We start from the raw sequence: 13,934 nt of genomic DNA, 5'->3' as shown, positions 1-13,934 counted from the left end.
GAGCATTCCTGAATCTCCACCAAGCATCCCTGCATTTCTCCTTCCCCTCTCAACTCAGGAACATCCCTGCACTCCCCGTAGAACACCTCTACATTCCTCATTCCCCCTCAACCTGGGAGCATCCTTGAATTCTCCCTTGTATTCCTCACAAGAACATTCCTGCATTCCCCAAAGCATTCCCCCAAGACAGAGGCCATGGGGAACACTCATGGTTCCTGCCTGAGTGGAGAGGAGCGCAAGTCAAGGCTCAACTTGTCTGTTCATCAGAGATCAACCAGGAGAGCTCTCGGGCAGGCAGAGCACAGAGGGCGATGCTTTTGCCCAAGGAAACACTGCTGGGAGCCCACAACTCTACCAAGTGTCCCTGCCACTCGGTCTGCAAACTCCTTGCCTGCAGCCCCCAGCTCCAGGAGATGATTATTGCTCCTTCCTCCTTCCTCTCCTTTAGCTTTTCATAGCTGAAGAGAATACCTCTTGTTTGAAGACTTTCTGCAGCTGGTGATATGCCAGGACTAAGTTACCTACCACTGCAACCCCCAGTGTGCAGCGTCTGCCCCACACGTCAGCATTGGGAACATCTTCATGTCCAGGGATAGGGTCAGCTCACCCCCTCAGTCACTCCCTCTGGAGAGGGACACAGGGACATGCAGAGCAGCGACACTGGGAAGCAGAGAAGGACACTGGCTGGAGATGCTGGCCAAGCAATGTTCTTCCTGGGAAAGCCTGATAAGTTGTGAATGCCTTTGAAGAACAGAGATCAAAAAAGCACAGCAGGCAAATTGTGCAAACCCAGAAACATGCATGAAGATAGAGCCCAGGGGGTTTGTCACCTTCTGATTACTCCAAAAGCTATTTTCACATCAGGAACTGTTACAGCCTCACAGAACTCCTCTTCAAACCCACCACCACTGTCCTGACAGCGGATGCTGATCCTGCTGAGAGGAGCCTGGAAGGGTCCTTTTAAATCGTGGTGAATCACTTGCAGCCTGCAGAGCCTGGAGGTGAGAGCACCTCTCAGCCAGCGTGGGCAGGGACCCTGCCAAGCCCTCCCACTGCAATGGCCTTAGGTGGCCCCCAACATCAGGCCTGCAGCCACCTGACACGGTGCGTCCCTTCCTCAGGGAGCCAAGTGTCCCCCAGCCCCTCCACTCCACAGAGGGCTTGGTACCCGCTGCTGCTGCATCCCGACGGAGGATGTCACTGTGGGCTCGTGGGAGCTGTGGGTAGGAGAGATGTTGCAGAGGATGCTGCCTGTCCAGAAACCCCTGGTCAGGGGGTTAAATGGCTGGAGGTTTCGAGGAACTTCATGCATGGCTTCAGCACTGCTTTGAGGAAGATCAGGTTCAACAACACACCCGAGTCAATTCCCCGCAGGGCAGTGAGCAGCCTGGCTGTGCAGCTGCAGCATGGCCAGAGCAAAGAGGACCTGATTTTCTGTGATCATCTCAGATGCCATGGAGAAAAAGGGCTTTTTTGCCCCCCTCATGGTATTTAATGAACCCACACACCACTGAGGTTCTGACTGCTTGTGCCCTGCTGGTGTTGGTTAATCTCTGTTCAGACAACCATCAGGATTCATTGGCGTGCTTACAAATTCCAAGCGATTGTGTGCATGTTGCAGCGTTGTCTCTAGGAGCTGTTTGTTTGCTGTCATTCTGATTCAGAGTTTTCATCATCCAGAAAGAAAGCAGAAACCACACGTTGTGCCTAAGGTAATTTATAAAGTGATTTATAATTGTAACATGGATAAATCATTGTTTATTGCCAGGAGTATTAGATAATAAGAGAGGACAGAGCTTCACAGACTATGGTTTTCCTTGTCCTGCGGTTTCTCTCTTGCTTCAGCAGAAGGATAAATATATTTCTAAGACAGGCCAGGAAACATGCAGTCTTGTTAATTGTCGGAAAGAAAAGAAAACCAAAGGAAATCACCTAGCCTAGAAGGAGTAGTTAAAGCAGATTACACACAGACTCGCAAGCAGATGGTACGATAGCTAACGTTTTGACCTGGCTTATGCAGTACGTATGCCACGTGTGGATATCCTTTGTGCTCACAAGTGCTTAGAGATGTTCATCTAAGGTGTATTGATCACCCTGCAGTCAGGCCATGGGGTCCTCTTCTGGGCTAGGAAGGCTACAGAGACTCAGCACCTGAATGCTGCTCAGTCCTTGTGTAGATATAGGAGCAAAAATGGTACTTTCTGGAGGATCAGAGCTATAGCTCCCCGAGCATGCTTTAGTCTAAGGCTGTGACTGAGAAGCAGGGGCTGGGGACAGCAGATGCAGAGGTCCCAGTTCAGAGCTCCCTCCCAAAACCATTTTCAAGGCTTTCTGCCACAGCTTGAGCCCCAGCTCACAGCCCAGGTGCTGAGGCAATGCAGTGTTTCCTGAACACACTCAGAACTCAACTACACAGGCAGACAAGCCCTAGAAGCCCCCAGGAAGGGTGAAGCCCTGCTGCCACTGCCTGCAAGGCAATTCCTCTCCTGAGGAGCTCCTGAGTAAGGAGCGGGGGGCTCTCTTCCCCTCTCTGCTTCCTTCCCTACTTTATTTTTGAGAAGCATTTAGCCTGAACACAAATCCTGCAGAACTTCCATATCTTTAAAGAGAACCAAGGGAAATAAGTGGCCTTTTTAAGGCTGCTTTGTCCTTGGAAGAGAAGTCTGCACTTGAAAGTTGTTTCGCATTCAAGCAGAGAGTGAGAAGTGAATCAGTCTCTTGTAAGATAGCTGTTCTGGGGAGTTTCTCTGTGAAGCAAAGCTTCAGGCTAAGAGACAAAGAGCTTCTGCAGCCTCCTGGTGTTTAAGGAGCTCAGGTTTTGGATGTAATTTAGCAGTTGGCTCTATGCTGGGTTTTGGGCATTGCAAAGTGTGTGTATTGCCATGTCAGAGAGCAGTGCCTGGGGACATCAACTGCTTTGGCTTTGCTAAAGCCATGCTGGGACCATCACCACTCTGCTCGGTGCTGGTTACTGTGGAGAAACAGGCCATTGGTCTGACCTATGGAGTGTTTTGTACATGCTTTGTATGCATGTGGCTTAGTGCCACTTGCTTGTGTGTTGTTCATTTTAATTTGGAGTTTCTTTTGCATAGCTGTATTTCCTCTGTTTAGCATCTCATTTATATTTTCTCCTGTGACTTGCAGAATTGTACATACATTTACAGAGGAGGTGGGGAGAAGTTGTGTCTTCTCCCAGAACTCACATCCAAATAAATACGACTTCCATGTGGACTGATTATTCTGTGAAGACATGGTGCTGGAATCTGCTCTTCTTGGTAGGACACCTTAGAATCATAGAATAGTTAGGGTTGGAAATGACCTTAAGATGATCTAGTTCCAACCCGCCTGCCATGGGCAGGGACACCTCACACTAAACCATGCCACCCAAGGCTCTGACCTTCTACAGGCCAGGTTTAATTCTCCTTCTGTCTAAAATTTAGCACCCTTTAGTTTTGTTAGATCCCTGTAAGTCCCACCTGCTCTAGTGGAAGGTGCAGGGGTTGGAACTGGATGAGCTTTAAGGTCCCTTCCAACCCAAACCAGGCTGGGATTCTATGATTAATGAGTTTCTTAAAGGTGGCACCATCTTGGCCGAGGTAGCTGTTCTACACAGTAAACCTGGAGCTAGGAGGATTATTCCTTTTTAGCTGTTTGGGTAAATATTGCTATATAATTGACAACATCTTTCATCTTCAGAGACTGTGATCTTTGACAAATGACAAAGTGATAATCATGCCTGAGTCATTAAAACAAAATCAAATTTAGTCTTAATACACAGTCTCCCTGTGGTTTGTCACGGAGAATACATTCACACACATGCCAGTCCAAACCAGCTGGGATGATCACAGCCAAATTCTATGTCAAATACCCTGGACTCCATGAGGCAGCAGATGGCTTCTGAGTTGTCAAGTTCAGACGATTCCTGCCCCTCTTCTCCAGGCACATCTATAATTCAGTGCTTGCACTGTCATGCTTGGCTCCAGCTCTGGAATCATACCTTGCTTCGACAGCAGTAGAAGGGCCTCTGTCACAGGGCACAGATGTGTGGGCAAAGCATCCACCCCTGGGAGAGCTCAGCTGCACCGGGACACACATGTTCTCACTTTCTTCTTCACAAAGGAGAAAGATGGAAGCTCCCATTTCTCCTGGAATAAATCAAATAAACCCAGTAAATTAGGTGCTAACGACAAGGAGGGTATTTGTAATCCATAGGGACAGAAGTAATGTTGCCTAGAAGTTGATCAGGCTCCTTTCGTCCTCCCACGGAGGAATTTGCACTTTGGTGCTGGTTTAGATACGCATCATTGCGATTACACAGAGAGGACAGCTGTGTCCTGAAATCAGGAGTTACGGAAATCAGAAGGCACATTAGCATCAGTAACATTTAACAGGGAAATGAGAGCTTTCTGGACATCTTCCCTTTGATGTCTACCTGACTTTGCCTTTCCACAGAGGTAGAGCTTCCGCAAGGAGGAGTTTGCTCTTCCAGGTGGCAGTGAGGGTGCACAGGGCTGGAGGCAGAGCAAGCTCTGAACCTCGAGGAGAGGTGCTGTTACTACTATGCATGGATTGTATCTTTCCACTGCTTATTTGTGTCCCATGGAGCCAGCTAGTCTGTGAAACAAACTTTAAAGAGAAAGAAGATTAAAAACCCCTCTTTGTGTTCATGTCTTTACTGGTGAGGGTAAAGGTAAATGCCTGTCTGGCATTCACACAAGTATCTGTCATTAGAAACGCATCCCTTTGTTTTATTTCCTTTTCTTCTGCCTTTATCATGGGAAATGTTTATTCAGCTTGGAAAATTCACGTTTTTGAGATGCCTGTGCAGGTTAACAGCACACGTGCGTGAGGGTAAGGGCAAAGTGGCAGAGAAAAGAGGTTCCAGAGCAGCCGAGGATGAAATCTCCAGAGGAGCCCTTGAGCTCCTGCTCAACGTCAATTTTTAACATGTAGCGTCAGAGGAGAGGGCACAGCAAATGGCGAGGGAGCATTTCACATTCCAGAGGTGATAATCAGAGTGGATTTCTCTTTTAAAAACAAACCCAACACAACTTATCTGTCAGACTTGGAGAGCCGTTAGGACTGAAAAGTAGCATAGAAATCCAAACCTGGGTGGCACAGCACAAAATCACTTGTTGGGTGTGCTTCATCCTGCTGCTCAAGCAGATGTCAGAATGTCTTCTGCTGGCAGCCAAAGGTCTTTTCCTTACTGTACCGCAAGGGGCTTAATTAAGCAAGCTTGATGTTGGATAAAGATAATGATGGTGACAGAAATAGTCCTCAGAAATGCTGAGAAATACTCTGTGAACCAGCTTTCAAATGGGAAGCACTAATGTCTCTACTCTCAAAGCATCATGAGTGAGAGCCGCACTGCACAGCATCAGAGCACCAAAGCCACCACGTCTCTGAGAAGGACCAAACACTGGAGGCAAGTCGTCCCTGGCCTGGGCATGCTATGTGTCCATCTGTGTTCAGAACAAGTCCTGCACCTTTTCACTTCTTTCTTTTCCCTCCTTCTTTCCTCTCCTTCCCTCCCTATTTTTCTCTATGTTGTAGCTGTAACCTGCAAATCCAAACTTACAGCATCCAAAAACTTTAATGCAGGGAGACTGTTCATAGTTGGACCAGTCCCAAACAAGCTTCTTGGTTTTGGCTTCTTGGGAACTAACTCCTTAGAATTACAAATCACCTTCTCATCAAAGAAAGTCACATTTCTGGTGGTGTGGAACCAACCATGCTCATGCTTTTGTGAGCATGAAAATGCTGAGTTTAGCTGCTCTGGGGGAGGAAAGCACAGCAGAGCAGGATGTGTAACACAGTTGGTGATGAAGTAACTGTCTGATCAGAGTTAACACCTGGTCCTTGTCGAGGCCAATTCAATACTGCATTTTGAAATGAAAAAGGGAATAAACACAAAACTCATCCTGCACCTGTCATCTTGGACCAAATTGATGGCTGCTTTTAAGACCAATAGATGTTTTCAGCAGAGTCTGAATACCAAGACATGATATCCACATCCAGCTGCTTTCAACGATGCTGGGAACATTTTGCCACGTGCAGGAGTAAACGTTAAAGCTCTGTTGAGGTATCCGTTGAATTTGGTATTCCATCAGGGGGTGGTTTAAGAAGCAGGGTTGGGCTTTGTTCTTTGACAGTAAGAAGGTTGGGAGTGACATGAGAACACTTGGGAAGGACTAAACAGTCTCCAGTTGAAGCCAGAGCTGTTCCAAGGCAGCTGGAAACCCAACTGTAGAGAAATGAGCTGGGTTTCCCTGGGCTTTGGTGCAAGCTGCAGCACAGTGGGCTCATTAATGTGCCATCAAACTTCATAAAACTTCAAACTTCATAAAACTGCCTGACACTAAGCAATTAGAGTGGTAGAGTTTCAGCTCCTTCTGGAGTTCATGGTGTTATTCAGAGCTACCACCAGCTTCTCATGGGAGGAGACCTACAAATGTCAGCTCCTTCGCTTCCTGCTGGGGCCTGGAGACAGGGAACTCATGAGTAACCTCATGTAATATTTAACAAACTTCCTGGGCTAATTAAGTTTATTGCTTTATTTAGTAATGAATGTAGCTCTAATATCTATCAAAATTTAATTCATAACTGCCACTCAACATGGGCCCAATTCTCTGCTCCCTTACAAAGGTGCAACCACAGGAATTCATTGTGTGCACCAGGGAGGTGCACCAGGATGTAGCCCATGTTCTGCCAGATCCAGTTTCCAAGCAGAAATATGAAGACAACTTTGCTCTTGACTCTGCACAACTTGATTAAACCAAGAGAGTTCCTTCAGAGTCTTGCCAATGTAATTGAGAGCAGAAGCTGTTCCCAAGCACTGTCCCATCAGGTCCTCAGTGTCATACAAGCTGGAGGGTTCTTCAGACACAGTATTTGAGGTGCTTTTCTGTAAATCAAAGCTTGGATTCGCTGTCTGGTACTTGTTTTGCGAGCACAGGCAGTTGTAAAAGCAACACAGCATCAAAGGAAAGCTATTTCTCTGAAGAGTAGAAGGCAAACAAGATCTTTGCTGCTGAGATTAGGAAAATCAGCTCTCTAGCTAGCTGGAACTTGTTTATTTGACCATTTGACTTCTGCAAAGCCCCTGATAATGAAACCTGATGTCTCCAGGCTGCTGGACAATGTTAAGCTAATAGGGACTGAAGCTTGTTGTTACTTTATCCTTCTCTGGTGCCTCCTGTGAAATGATGCAGTGGCATCTGTCTGGGTCCTATGGACAGTGCTCTCATTTACTAGAACACCCTCAGGAGAAGTCCCTCTCCCCATGCAGACAGGGCAATCTCTGCTTGTTCCAGGCTGGGCTGCACCTCTTTAAGGTAGGGGATGCTTCAACTGAGCCAGCTATGAGAAACAGAAGAGGCTTCTGCCTGCACACAGCCCCTGAGAGGGGAGGACAGGACAACTCTGCTCTGCTGCCCATGAGGGCAGGGAGGAGATGCTTGGGATGTAGAGGCAGAGATGCAGGCAGAACTGGCTTGGTTAGGTTGAAGCTACCTGTCCAAGCAGCCTCTGTATAGTTACAGGCTGTGACCAGCACCTTTGTCAGACAGGCAGCTGGGTCCGACCCACAGATCCGTGTCCCAAGGGATGCCAGGGGTGAAGGTCTGGAAAAGTGAACAGAGATGCTGCTATTGCCACTTTTAGCAGGAATTTCAAGTGCCCGTGTCTTTAACAGCACTCTCACAGGTGCTCTGTGTAAGGTCCGTCAGCTTCATAGTCAGTTATCAAGCACATTTTCTCTGGAGGAAGGCAGCTTTCCTGGGAAGAGGGGGCACACCCCTCTGTCCTTCCAGCCTTCATCAGCTCTGGCCGTTCCTTGTCTCAGCCCTGTGAGCCACTGTGGTCCTTTTCCATGTCTGAAGAGGCCAGATCCTGCTCAGCTCCCAGATTACAGGTTTGCTAGTGGAGGGGTGCTGCTCCCCCTGCCTGCCTGTTGCCTTCCAAAGCCTCACCTATGGTTACCCACAATCTCCAGATGAGTCTAATTTAGACAGACCTTCATCTGTACAAGGGAGTGATCAGCTTCTCCAGGGCAGTTGGGGTACAGCTGATGGAGATCAAGAGGCAGAATATAAATTGCACCAGTCTGCAGTTACACAAGGGCTGCCTTGAGCAGGCTTTTCTCTCCTCTTCTTTCTGCCGATCACTGGGTGGTGGCAGAGTCCCACATCCCAGTCAGGATCCCAAAGCATTTTGCAATGTGAGGCTGATTTTCCAAAGCATCCGCTTCAGCTTTCGCACTCTCTGCAGGACGCAGCTGACAGCGGGGACAGGGAATTGCATTGCAGCAGCTGTTAGAAACCTGGGTTTGAGGTGGGCAAACACTGCTGTGCCTGTCACTGTGTCCTGTGCGTGGTCATTGCACACTGCCTTGAAAATGCAGTCCTATGGGAGGAGAAGTGAGGTTGAAGAATGCCCCAAAATACAGTTGTATCTTGCAACAGAGGCCCCATGACAGTGAAATGCAGCTGGTCACTGACTCTAATTTTAATTGATGTGCATGTGAAAGTGCATCAATCTGAGCTGCTGCATGTGGAGCAACCAAAGTGAAGGCACAACTCCACAGACTCGACCTGCAGCCTGGTTTCCAGCACAGTGAGAGGTGCTAAAGCTGCTCCTTTCACTCGTGCTGGAAACTTTCAGCCACACATGGACCATTGGTTCCCATATGCACAGGGCACAGGTAAGTGTGGCTTTGAGCTGCTGAGGCTCAAAGGGCTTCAGAGAGGGCTCTGGCAGCACTTCTCCCCATAAGTTATGCCATAAGCGAGGAGCTGGATTTCAAACCAATGCTTCCTGCTCCAGCCAGCCTCTCCCTGCAGACAAAGGAGTTTTAATATGGCCTGGCCAGATCTGTGCTCATCTGACCAGCGAGGCTGTTAATATTGACACTGCTATATCTGGCATATTAGCCTGAGCATCTAAATCATCCCACAGCTCCGCAGCCACCTGATCTCCTGTGCTGATTCCCACAGCCTCCTCGCTGCCACCGGTGTTAGACACACCAGCAGCCTTCATTACAGGGTGGCAGCCTGCCAGCACCCAAGAGGCAGAGCTGAGCTGCCTGCACCGCTTGCAAAGGGGGAGTGAAAACCCCGCACTGGGAAGCAGCAGGGCAAGCCCTGCAGTGCTGATCTCACGGTGGGTCAAGCATCTGCTTTGCCTCAGGTTTATCCCCTGGGAAGAAGCATTGTGTGGGAGCTTGGCTGGTCCCCAGTCCTGTGGCTGACCCATCTTGCAGGATGCTCACAGGGACCCTTCCCAGTGGGGTGCACAGCACTGTAGACTGGAGATTAGGAGCAGTTTCTTCACCAAAAGCATGGTCAGGCATTGGAACAGGCTGCCAGGGATGTGACTGAATCGCCATCCTTGGAAGGGTTCACAAACTGTGTAGATGAGGTCTGTAGTGACATGGTTTAGTGGTGGCCTTGGCAGTCCTGGGGGAATGGTTGGAGTTGGTGATCTTAAAGGTCTTTTCCAACCCAGCTGATTCTGTGGTTTTATGTTGTGGAGTCCCATCTCCATCCCGCCCTACTGGAGAAGGTGATAGAAAAGCAGCATTCCCCTATTTTTGCTCTGGAGAGTTCTGGGCTTTTCCCCTGTGTTGCTCTGATGCATGACAAGGGGTTGCAGGCAGTGGGCTATGCCCTTGTACTCCATATAAATGCTGTCAGAGAGCAGAACACACAGACCTGCTTCCCTGCCTGGTTCCTGCATCAGTCCCAAGGCAGCCTTGCTAATTCCTTACCTTTTGGAGCCTTACGTTTATTCAATTCTTTGAAAAACCGAGACGAAATGACATAGTTCCATGGCTATCGGGGATCTAAACATCTCCTCCCCAGAGACCCCAGCAGGAGTGAAGGAGGTGACATCCTGACTTAGTTCCCAGCCCTGCTATGGAGTTGTCATAGCATCTGCCCCCCTGGGCCCTTCCCAAGGCCATGTACCATCTGATAGTGTCAGTGTAATCTTGATGCTGGAGCATCCCCGTGGATGAACGCTCACTGCCTCTCCTTGGAGGACAAAAGCGTTTTACATCTGGAACTGAACTCAAACAGCTGCTCAAAAGCAGGACAGGGATGAACCAAGGCAAAATCCTCAGGTACCACTCTGAAGCAAACAGATCCCTGAGGCACTTGTGCTTCACAGCTCTCAGCAGATAACAGACAATGCCGTGATTGTGGGAATGCATTTAGCATTGTGCACCAAATTGGGTGAATGCCTGGTTAAAGAATAGCTATTCCAGCCTGAAAAGATGGCCAGGGAAAAAGAAATCAGCCTTTGGGTTCTGAGTCATCGCTTTCCTTCGTGCTCAGGATTTGGTCCCCTGTGTGCCCAGAATAATTATTCAGCAAGTTCTGATGGAAGAATTTTATTTACCCATCCTCAAAAAGGAAGAAAAGGATCCTTAATAGTTGATTAGATCAAAAAAAGCATAGTTTATTTTTCAAGAAGTACTTCAGATGTAAGATCAATGGCTTGTAGTTGATTGATAGGAGCTGTTTGCAACGACCTCAAATCTAACTGTACTCAGGCAATCACACGGACGTTTGCTTTGACTAATACCAGACACCATCCCTCTGGTACAGATGGGGGGTACCAGAAAAGAGCAACACTGCACTGGAGAGTTGCTCAGCAACTGCCCCATATTATTTTTGAGTTGTCCCTGAGTGCAGCCTCCTTCTCTTTGATCTTTGCATAATTTTTGTTGCTGCCACTTCTCAGAAAAGAAAACATTTTAAGAGAATTGCATCTCCATTTGCCACAGTCTCTTTTCTCTCTCTTTTGCCGCCCCCAAGCACAGCTGAAGCCTGATGGCACCAGGGAAAGCAGTGCATTTCTTTGCAGAGGGGAGGAAATTAAGGTCCATCTATTCTGCTAGAGCCTTTCATGGGGTGTTGGGGAACCCTGGTTCCTACAGGGATTTAGCATCTGTTTCTATACATGGTCCATATACGATATTCAGAGGCAGAATAATGGTGCTTAGCCCTTGCCATGAAGCGGCCACACAGATAAACTGGTACTAGCACTCCTATTTTGGCAGTGTTTTATTAAGCAATGGCAATGGAGTGATTTGTCTGGAGAAGAGAGTGCCAGGGCTGGGATTTCTCACCCTGGTGTAATCCCAGAACGAGCTTGGCATGAAGGCATTACTCTGATTTGGAAGGAGCATTGCATCTTGCCAACCAGTTCTTACCAGCCCTGCTTGATAAATGCATTTATGAGCTGCTCATCCTGAACCAGTGCTTCTTCCGTGCTCTGGATGAAACAGACCCCTTGTGGGCCCAGCAGAGAGGAGCTTCTGGTTGTTGCAGTCTATCAGATCCTTTTTTCTCTCTAATTTATTCTCTGCTACTGTTGCACACAAGTGGGTAACAAAAGGTTTGCATTGTGCTTTGGCCTCTCCTGGGTACCACACGCAGAAGAAGAGCAACAAGTAAAACACCAAGGCCCTGCAGTATGGGGAAAAAAACCCAAAAACTAAAAAAAAAAAAAAAACCTAGAGAAGAAAATAACTCATAAATTTGGAAATTTGAATCAGGAATATGAGTCAGGAGCATCTTTCCTGAAATCCATAGACAGCAGCATCGTACAACTACATGGACTAAAAGGGGGATGACTTGGCAAGGGTTAGCACAGCCCCTGCTCGAGGAGGACACACGCAACTCCTGAGCCACGTTACAGCCCAGCTGGAGGATGTCACCGAGGGAAACAACCAATGTCATCACTTCTCTGTGGTCTCACAGTAACCCCATGAGGCAATCAAACACCCCGGCAGAGCTGCGGAGCTGTGAGCAGGGGTTCCTTGTGCTCCTTCCCCAGTGCTGAGTGGCAGAAAGCAGCTGGTTTGTTTTGCTGGTGTTTGACCAGGCACCACCCAAATGCCTGAACACCCCCCCCCCACCAAACCCTGAAGCTTTCAACGCAAATGAAGAGCCAGGCAGCAGAAGGATGTAAATTTCTACATCTAGTAAAAATTTCAGCTTGAAAAGTCTAAAAATAGACTTTTCTTGCCTTGGGAATTCTGGCCTCGCCTTGTAACTTGTGGTGCTGCAGCTGATTGCGTTCATAATTTAACTGTTGGATGGGTATAAAATTACTCGTGTGGGAGGTATTCAATTTCTGGTAAGGACATTTACATTAAATAGAGGCTGCACACACAAAAGAGAGGAAAAATCCCTTCCACTTCTGCTTGCCTGGAGCGGTGAGGACATGTGCAGCCTCGCAAGGCTGCTCTTGTCAGCAGATTGCCTCTTTGTCCTGCTGAAAACCTGATAAAGTTCACCATGGCTGCAAGGGCACTTGTGTCTCCTCTCTGACACTTGGCATAGGGCACCCAGGGCTCATCCGAGTGCTGCCAGGGGTGGCTGTTTGTTTCCAACCCTTCCATTTTGTCACCTCGGTGCCTGTGAATCTGAAAGCTCAATTTCAGTGACCCTCTCCTGAGGGTGTATCTATTCCCCTCTGTCTATTCTCAGAGAGAGGGCTGAGTGTGCTGGGCATCATCAGTTTGTAATGGATAGGTGGAAAGAGGAACAGACTGGGAAGGCGATCCAGCAGCAGGCCCTGCATGAGTGGAGGGTTTGGACAAGGCAGAGATAAGTCACAACAAGGCTCAGTCCAGCCTTCAATGTTGAGGCAGGAGCTGGGGTTCCCTTTGAGGTCCACCTTTCCCACTGCCTGAAATCCTCCCAGGTCTCTGCTCTGTGGTTCTGGAGAGGATGCTCTGTGTTAATAGCAACTGAGAGTTGCGGTTGTCCAGCCTGGAGAAGAGAGCGCTCAGAGAGCCCTTGTTCTGGCCTTTCAATACTTTAAGGGGGCTTTATAAGAGAAAGATGGGGACAGACTTTTTTTAGTGCCTGTTGCAATAGGACAAGGGGTGATGTTTTTATACTAAAAGAGCGTTGATTCAGACTAGTTATAAGGAATAAATTGTTCTTACAACAAGGGTGGTGAAACACTGGCACAGGTTGCTCGGAGAGGTGGTAAATACCCCATCCCTGGCAGTGCTCAAGGTCAGGTTAGATGGGGCTTGGAGAAACCTGCTCTAGTGGAAGGTGTCCCTGCTCATTGCAGAAGGTTGGAACTGGATGGCTTTTAAAGGTCTCTTCCAACCCAAACCATTCCATGATTACTTTGAGGAAACTGGAGGCTCATAGGTCACTATTCCTTCCTCACCCCACTCCTTCCTGCCCCAGTCTTCATTCCTTTCGCTTCCATGCTCTCAGAGTAGGGCTGTTTCTGATCTGTGCAAAGCCACTGCTAAAACCCAAGTGACTGCATCTGAAAAGCCACTGAGGGAGGATGGTTCAGCTGGACCCAGCTGGATGGAGCTGCACCATGAGCAGACCCCAGCTCTGCATCTGAGGGGCTGCAGCAGCTCCGGCACTGCAGCAGCCTCCAAGAAGCCCTGGCTTTCTCCCACCAGCACGTCAGGGTTACTGGGACACTGACTTTCCAGACAGCCCGGGGCTTTCAGTGATTGATCTTTTTTGGATACTGTTCTAATCCAGACAGTGCAGCCTCCTAATGAATCACATCTTGGTCTATTAGGAGTTTCCTGTGAGTCGTGCCTTCTTGGACATCATTCACAACAGGGTAAATGCCATGCTTGGAGCCAGAACTGAGCTCTGTCAGGCAGGAAGAAACCGGCCCTATGTGTAAAAGAGGAGAGATCACCCCCAAAGTCCACTTGTGAATGACAGGGCTTGAAAAATACAAGTGTGCTTTGCATCCAGAGCGGCCGAGCACAGGTAAAGCGGCTTCTCCTCCTCCCCTCTCAGCCAAGGTTCCCATCCCGGGGATGAGGAATCAGTCAAAACGGGAAAGGAGCCCTGGGCAGGGATGCAGGCAGAGTTTTCTCACTGCTGGAAACCCTTGGAGGCAGCCAGCTGGCAGGGCTCCTTCCTGCC

This window comes from Pezoporus flaviventris, unplaced genomic scaffold (genome assembly GCF_033815535.1).
Source record: "Pezoporus flaviventris isolate CSIRO_AGI_PZ_B2104156 unplaced genomic scaffold, CSIRO_AGI_Pfla_v1 ptg000213l, whole genome shotgun sequence".
Classification (NCBI taxonomy): Eukaryota; Metazoa; Chordata; class Aves; order Psittaciformes; family Psittacidae; genus Pezoporus; species Pezoporus flaviventris.
Note: the sequence above shows the minus strand (reverse complement) of the source record.